The sequence below is a fragment of the Bubalus kerabau genome, chromosome X (assembly GCF_029407905.1).
Source record: "Bubalus kerabau isolate K-KA32 ecotype Philippines breed swamp buffalo chromosome X, PCC_UOA_SB_1v2, whole genome shotgun sequence".
Lineage (NCBI taxonomy): Eukaryota > Metazoa > Chordata > Mammalia > Artiodactyla > Bovidae > Bubalus > Bubalus kerabau.
In genome coordinates, this window is record NC_073647.1 from 122,509,667 (window position 1) to 122,524,470 (window position 14,804).

General features: G+C 45.9%; 2 protein-coding genes across 2 annotated transcripts in view; one reads left to right on the plus strand and one right to left on the minus strand.

Annotated features, from left to right (window-relative positions):
- Positions 1-14,804, minus strand: part of LANCL3 (LanC like family member 3) — a 114,421-nt gene that overhangs the window by 54,469 nt on the left and 45,148 nt on the right. The gene's annotated exons all lie outside the window — the stretch shown is intronic.
- PRRG1 (proline rich and Gla domain 1) overlaps positions 1-14,804 on the plus strand; it is a 466,522-nt gene that overhangs the window by 48,622 nt on the left and 403,096 nt on the right. The gene's annotated exons all lie outside the window — the stretch shown is intronic.

Below are 14,804 nucleotides of genomic sequence, written 5' to 3' on the forward strand. Positions count from 1 at the left end.
CAGGCCATGGCTGCTATCACAGCCCTCGTACCCGAAGCAAATAAACTCTCTAGGCATGCCCCTTTAACAGTCTGTTCTCCACACACCTTCTGAGACTTACCATCACATCGGGCTTTCCTCTCTCTTCCCCCTTCCAAGGTACAGGTCCTACATGCCTTTCTCCTCGACCCTCGGCTCTCATTCTCCCTCTGCTCTCCCCTTAACCCTGCCAGCTTATTACCCACATCCTCTACAACAGACCGTCTCCTACATAGCTGCAGCCTAACAGTAGATCTTACCCAAAACCCCTTTTAACATTTAACAGATCAGCCCATCCTAGACCCAGACACTCCACACTGGTTCATTGATGGCAGCTCTCAAAAATATCCACCCTTCGTGGCAGGATATGCCATCATCCAGGGGGACCTTTGCTACAATCACGGGACCCAGACAATTGAAGCTTTACCTCTGCCACTTCACACCACCTCCCAACAGGCAGAACTGATAGCTCTCACCAGAGCTTTAACTGTGGCTAAAAATCTAAGGGTTAACATCCACACAGACTCCAAATATGCCTATAACATACTTCACTCAAACACCCTAATATGGAGAGAAAGAGGTTTCCTAACCCCAAAGGGATCCCCCATTATTAATTCAGACCTGATCCACAAACTTCTAGAGGCAGCACTCTTACCAAACAAAGTTGCCATCCTCCACTGCAGGGGACATCAAAAGAGAAGTCTCATATCAGCCTACAACAATGCTGCAGAACAGAAGGCAAAGGAGATAGCCCTGTCCCATCCCTCCCTCCAGTCCCCTGTCATCTTAGCTCTGACTCCATCCAACCCTCCCAACCCCAGAGAAATCCTCTCTTATCTACACTCACTCTTTCATCCCTCATCCAAGACACTCCAACAGTTCCTCCGTAACCACTTCCCCATATCCACTGCTGACCAACAATATTTAGAGACTTCCCTGGTGGCTCAGATGGTCTGCAATACAGGAGAGCCTGGGTTTGAGCCCTGGGTTGGGAAGATCCCCTGGAGAAGGAAATGACAATCCACTCCAGTACTCTTGCCTGGAGAATCCCATGGACAGAGGAGCCTGGTAGGCTACAGTCTATGGGGTCGCAAAGAGTTGGACACGACTGAGCGACTTCACTTTCACCCACTCCTGTCAAACATGTCAACCTACTAATCCCGATTGCAACCTTAAACCTACCTCCTTTCCAACCCATCAAATGCAAGGCAGCCTCCCAGCACAGGATTGGCAGACAGACTATACTCTTATGCTCCCAGTTCGGAGAGTCAGATACCTCCTGGTCCTTGTGGACACCTTTTCGGGATGGGTAGAAGCATTTCCCACTACAAACAAAAGAGCTCACACCGTGGCCCAAATCCTCCTCACAGAAATTATTCCCAGGTTTGGCCTGCCTTCGTCCCTACAGTCTGACGATGGCCTGGAATTTACATCCAAGGTCACCCAACAACTTGTCCAATTCTTACAGATACCCTGGAAATTTCACATTCCATATCATCCCCAGTCCTCAGGAAAGGTAGAAAGGATGAATAGAATAATCAAAGAAACTCTTACTAACCTAACCCTTGAGGTACATCTGGATTGGACTAAACTTTTGCCGATTGTTCTCCTCAAAGTGTGGGCTTTGCCCAGAAAGCCCCTAGGGCTGAGCCCCTTTGAGGTGATGTATGGAAGGCCCGTGCTCCCTCCTGGACTCCCCCCCGAAGCGCCTCCCATACCGAGCTTCCTACACTCCCCTCTGCTGGTGGAAGTCCGCAGTGCCCTCTGGAAATACATCAACCACAATTTGCCTGCCCCTGACCCCCAAGCCCCCTTGCCCCCTTTACAAACTGGGGACATGGTCTACCTGTCTGATAATCCCCAGGGTGACCTAACCCCAAAATGGCAGGGACCATTCAAAATTATTCTCCTTACCCTGACTGCAGCTAAACTCGAGAAGGTCACCTCCTGGGTTCACCTCTCTCACCTAACATGGGTCAGCTCCGATCCTGCGCTGCTCTCCTTAACTGACCCCTATCAGGTCTCCCTCACAGGGCCTACCTCCTTGAAATTCACCTGGCGACAACCTCTGTCAACCATCCAAGAAGACACGGAATGACCTGGACACTCTTCAAGCTACAACTGTTCCTGACCCAACTATTACAAGACCTCTGGACCAGCGCCCCGACAGGAACCTCCTTCGAAGACCTGACCACACTGGTGTCTCAACTGTGGCTTCAGGGAACCTTCTACAACCTGACTCCAGATGAAATTGATTTCTTTACTTTCATTCTCTACATCATTCTTCATCCTAATGAACACTGTTCCTCCTCAGATTCAAGCAACCAGCAACTTGGGGCCTTCCGCCCCTCGCCCTGACTGGCCTCTCCCCGTCTCTCTAATGATAACTGCACTCTTAATCTTAGTCCTTGCTATAGGCCTAGTAACTGTCTCCCCTCAGGACTGGCCACCTATCCTTTGTCTCTTCATCGGTATCGCCTGCATTGTTAGCTGTGTTCTACTCCTAGGTGCTATTTCCTCCACACTGCCTAACTAACAGACCCATGACCCCTGTTCCTTATCCTTGCTGCACTCCCCAGCCTTCTGGCTAGTCCTGTCCCTGCTCAGACATTTATCCCTATGTTCATTCCTCATGTTACATAATACGGCTACAAGACCATGCACCATGAACCTCAGGGCGGCAGGTGGGGGGAGGGAAGTCCAAATCCCCACTCACTGTTAAAAGTACAAAAGAGAGGGAGTTTCGTGAGCACCTGCCATAAGCCAAATGGAAGAAACATATGTTTCTATCCCATTACTCACTGCTGCTGCTGCTGCTAAGTTGCTTCAGTCTTGTCCAACTCTGTGTGACCCCATAGACGGCAGCCCACCAGGGTCCCCTGTCCCTGGGTTTCTCCAGGCAAGAACACTGGAGTGGGTTGCCATCTCCTTCTCCAATGCATGAAAATGAAAAGTGAAAGTGAAGTCACTCGGTCATGTCCGACTCTCAGCGACCCCATGGACTGCAGCCTACCAGGCTCCTCCATCCATGGGATTTTCCAGGCAAGAGCACTGGACTGGGGTGCCATTGCCTTCTCTGCCATTACCCACTGGAGGTACTCAAATGGGGGCAGGGTTCTAGATCAAAATTGGGAAAAGAAACAAGAACAAGTTATAAAGAACATCATTTCCTGGTTACAGGCGACCCCTGAGCCTTATAAACGCCTAGACCTCCTTTCCCAATTACAGCCTCTCCTAAAACCTCTCTCTGGCAACCAACACCTTACCCGCCTTCTCAACTCTTCCTTCCAATTCTTCCACTACACACAACACACATCCCAGTGTTGGATATGCATGTCACTGTCTCCCTCACCACATAGCAATTCCCTTACCCTCAACCTGGCTGTCACAGGGCAACTATACCTCCCCTTCCCAACAAAAAACTACATAACTCATTGGGCCAGTCTCTGACAATGTCCTACTCTCAGCCTCTTCAAACCTAACCTGTATCAACTACTCTAGTCCCAACTACACTGGTCTTACAAACTCCGCTTCCTCCTTCTGTTCCGCTTGGGTTCTCTGGAACAGCACAAATAATTGTACCAATCCGGGAATCTTCATTCTCTGCGGGACCTATGCATATTCATGTCTCCCCTTGGACCCCCCCTGGACCTTGCATCTTGGTCTTCCTGACCCCGAGAACAAATAGTCTACCCCCGGGGAACTTTCCCACAGGAAAAGATGAGCTGTCAAAGCCCCCCTCCTGATTGGGACCAGCATAGCAGCAGCCCTAGGCACTGGGATTGGGGGCATCTCGACCTCAGCCCATTTTTACTACTACAAGCTGTCCCAAGAACTTAATAAGGATATTCGTTTCAGTCCAAAGACAAATTAACTCATTAGCTTCTGTGGCCCTACAAAATAGGCAAGCCCTGGATATTCTCACCACAAAAAAAGGGAGGGACCTGCCTTTTCCTAGGCAAGGACTGCTGCTATTTTGTTAATGAAATAGGCATAGTCCAGGGCAGTCAAAGAACTTAGAGACAAAATTGAATGCTGAAGAAAAGAGTTACAAAACCTTTACACTCCCCAAAACCTGTTCCGACAGGCCCTCCCTTGGTTGCTCCCTTTCTTGGGACCATTGGTACTTATCATTTTATTCCTCTTATTTGGACCCTGTCTCTTCAATCTCTTTCAAAGGTTTCTCCAAGAACGGATTCGGGCCATCTCTCGAGACCAAGTCAAGACTGTTCTTTTGCTTGAAACCCTGATGCGTGGAATAAAAAATCAACACTACGGGCCTTAGGCTTCCTTCCTCCCAGACCACAAACCCCTGACCCTCATTTATCAGCACGAAGAAGCCCTGAACATTAACAGCGCCCACCTCTCTCTTTTTGTATATATATTCCTTAGGGTCTGGAATGAAGGAAAGTTACATGGCTCAAAATAGCCTGGAGTTAAAACTCCCCTCCTAGTCCTCCCCACCATTCTATGCAAAACAAAGAACTCTCTCACTGGAAGAAAAAAAAAAAAGGACACTAAGGTTGATTACGCCCAGCTCCCAGCCAGTCCAGCCTCTGGCCAATCTCCAGAATTCCTTGCCCCAGCCGTTTAAGAGATAACTATTTCCAACAACCTTGGAGAAGAACACGCCCCCTTAAGACAATATATGCCTATACACATATGCCTATATGTACTTTTTTCTTGGGTTAGGGCAGCAGCTCACTAATCTGACTGCTGCCGCTTCTCTCCTCATTAAAGGTGATCTGTTCCTGTAAAGTGCTGGTCTCGTTGTTTTTCTGAACCTCGCCTTCTCTAACTCCCTTACCCTATGCACTCTCCATCAGGTTTTGTTACTCATAGCCACGGGCCTGCCTAACTGATACATTTCCTATCCTCCAAGGTCCTCTCCAGCTTCCCTGGTGGCTCAGTCGGTAAAATATCTGCCTGCAATGTGGGAGACCTGGGTTCAATCCCTGGGTTGGGAAGATCCCCTGGAGGAGGGCATGGCAACCCACTCCAGTATTCTTGCCTGGAGAATCCCCATGGACAGAGGAGCCTGACGGGCTGCAGTCCATGGGATCACAAAGTTGGACAAAACTGAATGACTCAGCACACAAGACCCTCTCCAGCATACAGAGATTTCCCTCCCTGCCACAACCCTCCCAGCAAGCTCTGCACCTCCCCCCCTTCTTTGCTCCCACAGTCATATCTGTTCATGTTCTTTATCCCACTTGATTATTCATATTCAAATCTCATCTTTCCTTTCGCATCACCAGTCCTTGAGGACAAGACCTTAGTGTGTTCTTCCTCTGATACAAGTGATCTTTTAAAAGTGCTTCTGAAACTTTAATGTGCTTACAAATCACCTTAGGATCTTGTTTAAAATGCAGATCCCTGGGCCCCAACCACAGAGCTTCTGATTCAGTGGGCCTGGGGGTGGGGGCAATAATCTGCATCTCAAATAAGCTCCCAGATGATGCTGAAGCACAACCCAGGTCTGCTTTTTGAGGAAATACTGCTCTGTGGAACTGTGTACCTTTTGTATTATACTTGTCACACACCAGTTCTTACTGTTAACCTTCGTATTGCATTCTTAGTAGTTTTGTGAACCCCCTGAGGATAGGCACCTTGTTTTAAGCTCCATGAGACCTCCAGAGCACCTAACACTTCTATTGAGAAACTGAATGGAATGAATGAGTGATGGAGTGAAGTGAATACAGCTGTTCATCTTCAGGTCTGGGTTCTCATTCCCAGCAGTGATAAATATGAGACAAGCCAGTACCTCAACTGACATTTCTGCAGAAAGAATCACAGCTTCAGAATTCTAATCAATAAAATACAGCTAAGAGTGTTTTCTTTAACATTGGACCCCATGACAATGTGGAGGTGCCAGGATTTCACCCCTGATTTCTGTTGCATGAAGTCATATATTTTTATGAGTCACATATTTTCTATTACACAGTCTGACCCCTTCAGTTCTCTGAGGCAAGAAGTACCTCTTAAAATAATCTAATAAGTAAATAAATTTTCTTCCAAGCAAAGCCTCTCTGTCACACATACAGATATCCCTCGATATTCATGGGGAATTGACTCTAGGACCTCCCACGGCTACCAAAATCCAAGGATGATCAAGTCCCTTACTGTCAGCTCTCCTTAACAGCAGACATGGAGGCCGTGGACACACAAGGCTCACTGGATGCACTATCTAGCTGGAAAACATTGTCCAGAGGGGTGGGAGTGCTTAGAGGTTTCTTCCTGGAACCTATAATTGCTGAATTGTTGCAAGGAACATGAACATGAACATTCTGATTTTGTTCTCATGGCCTTGTTCTCAGTAAGTCCCTCAGGGAGTAAATCTCTGGTATCAGGACAGAGTGGGCAGATGAGAGCTTGAATCTCATCCACCACACAATTGCATTGAGCCTGGGGCGGGGGCAGGGGTGGGGGCGTCAAGGCTATTTGTGGAAATTTCTTTCCTCCAAAAAGTAGAAAACGATCTCTTTGCTGACGTCAAAAGCTTAACTAGTGGCATTATTTCTGAATGCGCATTGCTTCTGCATCTCTTGATTCTGCTGTCAGTTAAGAACCAGCATTCATGTCAGCAGGATGCTAGGTCTGTGTCGCTTCTTGCAAAGTAAAGGTGACAGCAGACAGACACGTGGCAAGGTGTCCCCCACAAACGCTCGCTGAGCTGCTTCCTTTATGGTTCATCAACAGCAATGGTGGAAGGACCTGTCTAGGCCATGAGAAGAAAACATGAAGATAAAAACTGATACTAGATTCATTTCCTAGCTGTAAAAAGCACAGATGAAAGACATGTGATTACCTAGGTTCTATTCATTACTTTCCAACCTCTGGCTACACAATGGTGACCTGTCAGACCCAGCATTTGGTGGCCGTTTACTCATGCACTCAACAGCCATACACCAAGCACCCAAGCATAGTGATCAAACCATCACCTTTGAGACCCTCATTGCAGGAATTCTAATCATAGCTTCACTGTATATTTTCTGTAAGAAGCTGGTGAAACTGGTCTCCTCTCTGAGCCTCTGAATTGTTTGTTGTTATCTAGTCGCTCAGTCATGTGCAACTCTGCGACCCCATGGACTGTAGCCCTCTAGGCTCCTCTGTCCATGGGATTCTCCAGGCAAGAATACCGGACTGGGTTGCCATTTCCTTCTCCAGGGGATCTTCCCGACCCAGGGATCGAACTCTCGTCTCCTTTGTTGATAGGTGGATTCTTTACCACTGAGCCACTCGGGAAGCCCCAAGCCTCAGAATGCTCACCTGAAAATGGGGACAGGAAAAGAAATAATCTCACAGGGCACGTCCTTGCTACTCAAAATGCAGATCATGAATGCAGTGCCTATCACACTGACACCACCTGAGAACTTGCTGCTGCTGCTGCTGCTGCTAAGTCGCTTCAGTCGTGTCTGACTCTGTGCGACCCCATAGACGGCAGCCCACCAGGCTTCCCTGTCCCTGGGATTCTCCAGGCAAGAACACTGGAGTGGGAAATGCAGAATCTTGGGCCTTACCCCAGATCTAGTGAGCCAGAACCTGCATTTTTAATAAGATTACGAGGTGATTCCTATGCATGTTAAAATTTGAGAAGCACTGGGTAGATGATAAGGAAACAGCCTCTGAACCCAAAGTGCTTGAATCCTAGCTCTATTAGTTATCAGCTCTGAGCCCTTGGTAAGGAACTGAACCAATCTGTGCCCCAGTTTCTTATCCATAAAATGGAGATGATAATAACTCCACTCCTAGGGCTGCTGAGAAGAGTAGATGAATGAATGCATGTAAAGAGCTTAGAAAAGGGGACAGTGCCTAAGTGTTCATTAGGGCTGTTGTGATAGCTGATGACTAATTAAGTTTTAAACACCAAGTGCAATAAATAACAATTGTTAGCTGTACTGGACAAAATACTGTTGGCTACTGGCAGGAAGGTGAAGGTGAAGTCGCTCAGTCGTGTCCGACTCTTTGCGACCCCGTGGACTGTAGCCTACTACCAGGCTTCTCCATCCATGGGATTTTCCAGGCAAGAATACTGGAGTGGGTTACCATTTCCTTCTCCAGGGGATCTTCCCGACCCAGGGATCGAACCTGGGTCTCCTGCATTGGAGGCAGACGCTTTAACCTGTGAGCCACCAGGAAAGCCCACTGGCTGGAAACAGATGATTAAAAAATTGACCCTGACCTCATGACTCTTCTGAAGTGGTGGTACTAATTCTATTTATACGTAGTACCCACTTAAACATAATCACAAGTAACAGTCTTTCAGACAAATACTGTATGATATTACTTACATGTGGAAATCTAAGATATGACACAAATGAACTTCGCTACAAAGCAGAAACAGGCTCACAGACATAGAGAACAGACTTGTGGTTGCCAAGAGGGAAGGGATGGGGAAGGGAAGGATTGGGAATTTGGGGTTAGCAGATGCAAACTACTATATATACAATGGATAAACAACAAGGTCCTACTGTATAGCACAGGGAACTATATTCAATATCCTGTGATAAACCAAAATGGAAAAGAATATGAGTAAGAGTGAATATCTATGTATAATTGAATCACTTCACTGTAGAGCAGAAATTAACAAATATTTTAAATCAACTATACTTCAATAAAGCAAATTTAAAAAAAAAGTAATAGTCTTTCAGAAGTGCCAATCCAATGGTAGTCAAGGCATCTCTGCTCTCCGCTACAGCCTGGAGTTTAAATGATGGATCTTGATTGTAATACATGAGTCAAACTTGAATTAATACTGCTCCAGACACCATGGAGTGACTAATATGGTGGAAAAAAAAAAAGCCATATTCCTTGACTTCCTCATTTTAAGCCATTCTTATAAAAATTTCTCCCTGCAATTTATAAAGCTGACAGCATGTGAAAGAGCCCTAGCTAGTAAGTCCTGTGGGAACAAGTTGATTCTGCCTGATGTGGGGAAAGGGGCTGAGCTGATTCTACATATCTGCACCATCTCCTAGGATGTTTCCCGTGTGTGTGTGTGTGTGTGTGTGTGTGTGTGTGCTCGGTTGCTCAGGCATGTCGGACTCTTTGCAACCCCATGAACTGTAGCCTGCCAGGCTCCTCTGTCTATGGGATTTCCCAGGCAAGAATACTGGAGCGTGTAGCCATTTCCTCCTCCAGGAGATCTTCTCAAGCCAGGGATGGAACCCATATCTCCTGCATTGGCAGGTAGATTCTGTACCACTGAGCTACCTCAGAAGCCCCAAGATGTGTCCTGTAATGGTTCTCAAACTTAGCTGTCTCTTAGAATCATCTGAAAAGTATTTCCAAAACACTGATACCCAGACACCACCCCAGAGAATCTGATTTAATTGCTCTGGAGTGTAGCTCATGCATGATGCTATTTAACGTTCCCCAAGTGGTCATAATGTGCAGCAATGGTTGATAACACCTATTATGACATACATGCAGCCCAAAGGTGTCCTCAGTCAGTGGAGGGAATTAGCAGAAATTGAACAAGAATCAAGGACAACAGAGGAAGAAAAGGGATGGTCACTATGAGGGAATAGCTAATAGCGTTTTGCTTCTGTGTCTTGGGAATGAACCACCAGTAATGTGGCTTTGCTCCAGCAGGCCAACTAAGGGTTTTGTAAATTTGACTGAGTTCCAGGCAGACTACACAAGTCCAAGCATAAATCAGAACCCTGAAGGAGTATGAAGAGGGGGAGGGTTCCAGAAATGGAGGACTAAGAAAATGGGTAACAAGTAAACCGTCCAAAAAAGTTGCCATGGCATTCATGCCCTTTAACTCATAGAGCCTTGCATGACCATTCTCAAAACTCATTTTCCTTATCAGCCAGACCTGAAAACAATCCACATGTGAGTAAAAGGGGTGACATTTAATACAGCAAATTCAGCCTGAACATTACAAGCAATGAAATAAAGCATGAAGTGCCATTCCACTCAACAGCATGGATGAACCTCATAGGCACAGTGTTGAGAAGGTTGACACAGAAGAAAAAACACTACATGATTACACTTATGAAATTCAAGAATGAGCAGAACTAATTAATGGAGGTAGAAGTCAGAAGAATGAGTACCTTCTGGAGGAGGTATGGGCTGAGAAGGTTCTGAGGGACCTGCTGGGTGGCTGCCAGCAAGGCTCTGTATCCTGCTCTAGGTAGAGTTACAATGTGCGCACACATGTGCCTGTGTTGGTTGAGCTGAACACATAAGATGGGTGCATTTTACTGAGTGCAAGTTATTTGTTGTTGTTTAATTGCTAAGTCATGTCAGACTCTTTGTGACCCCATAGGTTATAGCCCGCCAGGCTCTTCTCTCCATGGAATTCACCAGGCAAGAATACTAGAGTGGGTTGTCATCATTCCCTTCTCCAGGGGATCTTCCTGACTGGGATCAAACCTATGTCTCCTGTGCTGGGCAGACAGATTCTTTACTGCTGAGCCACTGAGTACAAGTAAAACGTTGACAAAAAAAGAAAATGAAATTTATCTATTACTATTGTTCACTCACTCAATATTTAGGCTTCCCAGGTAGAGCAGTGGTAAAGAATCTGCCAGCCAATGCAGGAGACCCTGGTTCGATCCCTGGATTGGGAAGATCCCCTGGAGAAGGGCATGGCAACCCACTCCAGTATTGTTGCCTGGAGAATTCCATGGGCAGAAGAGCCTGATGGGCTACAGTCCATGGGGTTGCAAAGAGTCGAACATGACTGAGCATGCACACACTCAATATTTATTAAAAACCTATTCTGAGTCAGGTCAGGTACCAGGTACTGGACACAGAGGTGGACTAAGTGTCCTCTTGGCACTTGTAACCTAGCGAAGAAGGCAAACCATCAGATATAAATGCAGACAGGTAACATCAGGAGGTGATACATGCTACTGGGGAAAGTCAAGCTGGGTAAGAGGTTGCAGACCATGTGTGGGGGCAGGGAGGGTGGTGGGAGTGGAGCACTATTTTAGATGGCAAGGTCAGAGAAGGCCTTTCTGAGAGGGCAGCGTTCCAGCAAGTTCAGGGTATCCAGTTTCCAGCCCACAGCAGATTAGAAGCAGTGCATTTGATGAGGACAGGAATGTCATTTGAAGGCAGACAAATTGACAGGAGTGAGGAGTGTCAACTGACAGCCAGGAAGGATGCAGCAGCCATCAAACGAGCAGCCCAAGCACCCAGAGGGCCCAGCATGAGGGCCACCCCCCCACACACACACACTTCTGTAGCCTTTAGGACATCCCTGTGACAAAGCTCAAAACAGCCTTCTGTTCTGTCACCTCTCTTACTGCATCAGCGCCATCTCCTGGCCTTTCCTTCACTAGACAGCAAGCCTCTTGAAGGCAGAGTTTGCATCGTGTTTGTCATTGTATTCTCAGTGCCCACCACAATAAGGGGACACAACAAAGGAGTCTATAAATATTTACTATCTGTGACTGTCTTGACGACACTGAGTCACCTTCCCAAATACTGCTAATACCACCACTATTTTCTAGAAGTCTCTGTGCAAGCATATAATAGACTTTAGACTTTAGAATGAATAATTGATCAAGTTTTAACTTTGATGACTGGGTGTTTAAAACAAGAGAAAAGTGTCAGTCATCTGGAGAACTGACTTGCAGGAAAATCCTCATTTCCCCATATTGCTGGGAAGTGAGATGCTCCTGGGCTAGTCCATCTTGCCTTGACATCACCTGATTGCTCTCTTGGCCTGAGCGGTGGTATTCACACTTTGGGACGTATATGAATCACACAGGAGGGGGCTGGTTAGAAATGAAGGTTTCCAGGCTCTCTCTTTGGAGATTATGATTCATTAAGGGATATGGACAAGCACAATAATAAAAACTACAACAAGCATCACTGAGCACTAAGTAATTGCCAGGTGTTGTTCTAGATGCATTCCAGGGTCTCTCCCATCTAAACAACAAAACTATTCGGTGACACCCTTTATAGATGAGGCGAAAGAGGCACAGAAGGCTCAGGTAATTTGCCCGGGGTCACACAACTAGTAAGAAGTTATAGGGTTCAAACTCAAGCCGCTGGACCCAAAGCTCTGAAGCAGCACCCCAGTCTATCGCCACTCAGCCTATATTCTCATCAAGCAGGCCAGATATGTGGGTGGTGGAGGAGCATCACTTTAAGAACCCTGGCCTGTATCAGTCTTCTCCTTCAATTCCTGTATCTTCTAGCTATGTTTATTAATACTATGACTGTGACCCTGGCCTTTCAAGAACCTCTTCCATTACCCACATGGGAAGGGGACCACAGGCCCAATCCTCATTTTAAATGAGAGATGTCTCGGATATATACAACAAACTTGTGGTTACCAGGGGGAAAGGGTAAAAGGGATAAACTGGGAAACTGGGATTGACACAGACACACCACTCTATATTGGGTTGGCCAAAATGTTCATTCAGGTTTTTCCACACCATCGTATGGAAAAACCCAAACGAACTTTTTTGCTAACCCAATATAAAATTGATAACTAATAAGGACCTACTGTATAGCACTGGAGCTTCCCAGGTAGTGCTAGTGGTAAAGAACTCACCTGCCAATGCAGGAGATAGAAGAGATGCCGGTTCGATCCCTGGGTTGGGAAGATCCCCTGGAGGAGGGCATGGCAACCCACTCTAGTATTCTTGCCCAGAGAATCCCACGGACAGAGGAGCCTGGCAAGCTATAGTCCATAGGATTGCAAAGAGTCATGCATGACTGAGCGACTGACACTTTCCCTTTTCATGCAAGGAAGCCCAAGCAGTCCAGAGAAAGGCCAATGGGGCAAGAAACCAAGGCTCCCGACTCCGGGTGAGCTCCCAGTAGAGAACCAGCACCAACTCTCCACCCATCTTGAAAATGGTTTCACTAGCCCCAAAGTGAGCCTTCCTAGTGGACAAAAGAAGAAAAAACAAACCCTCCCTGCTGAACCTTATCCAATTTGCAGATTTTTTAATATTTATTTTATGTATTTGGCTGTACCAAGTCCTAATTGTGGCACATGGGATCTAGTTCCCTGACCAGGGATCGAACCTGGGCCTCCTGCATCGCGAGCATCGAGTCTTAGCCACTAGATCACCAGGGAAGTCCCCCAAATTGCAGATTTTTGAGCAAAATAAAAGACTTACTTTGAACTACTGAGTTTTGAGGCCGTTTATAATGCAGTGATGGGTAACTGATGGAGAGTTTTTATCAGAATCTTTTTTTTTTTAAAGCCACAGTATATTTTTCCCTTTTGGGGGCCTGCCGTCTCAAGTTCTCCCCTGTATCTCCATCTCTTCTAGCACTTTCACTGGAGCAGTAGGGAATGCTTCCCTTCTCACCAACAGCAAGAGACTTCATGTGACTGTAAATATTTGTTAATTGACAGAAAGGCCTAATCTTCCTCTTATCCCATCCAAGCTGGTTTCCTTGGAAACCTAATTTTCCATGGATTCCCTTGATTCCCTCTTGCAAACAAATGTTATTAGAGCAGAGATTGAATTGTAGGCACTTTGAGTAAACTTAATAAATCCAAGGACCCATGTGGTCCAATCTTGGAGCACTATCTCTTTTAGGAGTTACAGACCATCAAAAAAGCAGCTCTTTTTGATGTTCAAAACAATGTAATAGAGATCCCTTCATAACCCATGTAACACTTTCTCAACCCCTTCCCCGATCTCCAATTTCTTTGTCCCTCACAGCTGCTTCGGAAACTTTTACACACACAAGATTTTTCAAGTCCTTATCTGGGCTTCCCTGCAGGCTGTGTCTGCAATGAAGGAGATGTGGGTTTGATCCCTGGGTCAGGAAGATCCCCTGGAGAAGGAAATGGCAACCCACTCCAGTATTCTTGCCTGGAGAATCCCAGGACAGAGGAGACAGGGCTACAGTCCATACGGTCGCAAAGAGTCAAACTGGGCACAGAATCCATCTTGATCCTTTTCCTCCACTCTCTCTTTTCTCTCTCCTTCTCCCCAAGCCATGGTTTAGTTTCTAGGCCAGCAAGGAATAAGTTTTTCCTACTCTAGGAAGGTGAAAGGAACAATTTAGAGGGATTCTGAGCAGGTAAACATGGGTTTCTTTTAATCAGGTAGATTTCTGAAAAGAGGAGGGAAGGAAGTTTGCAACCACTGATTGTGATTTTGTCTTAATATATTACATAGCATCCATTTCAATTTAGTTAATGATTACTGATGAAAAGGTAAAAAGAAGAAATAAACTTCATGTTAATGAAAAGACTCTGTGATTTTTACATATCATCTTTATATCAGGTGGTCTTCCCATGCTGTGGCACCATGGAAAACATAAAGCACATTTCTGGCAAGCAGTTTGTTAACTGGTCCAGAAAAAAACAGTATTTGGAGGGATACAATTCCTGCTTTAAGTTCAATTCTCTTTGTCAACTCAATTAACCAACTTTTCTGTCTGTCTGCAGTCACCGTTTCTGGCTCTCTTTTTTTTCCCACTTTAATGGAAATGTTCAAAATGAATAAAGGTAATCTGATGATTTCCTGGTAGTGATTTTGATTCTGAAGAGGTTTTACAATCAGCCATTGTTCTGTATTTTAAAAATACCTCTTAGGGATTTTCTTTTCCTTAGCACTGATTTGCTGTGGTCCCCTTTACCCATTATCGAGGCCCCCAGTGGGTCACAATTCTGACTCAGGAAAGAAATTTACCAGGTACTGGGGCTAATAGTAGAAACCTTATTTAACAATAATTACAAGTACAAGAGGAAAAGTACAATTACTAACAGATCTTCTATTCTCTGAGTACAAAGATACTCAGGAATAGCTAAAATCAGTCAATTATTTCCTTTCCCCTGCAGAAAAGTGCAC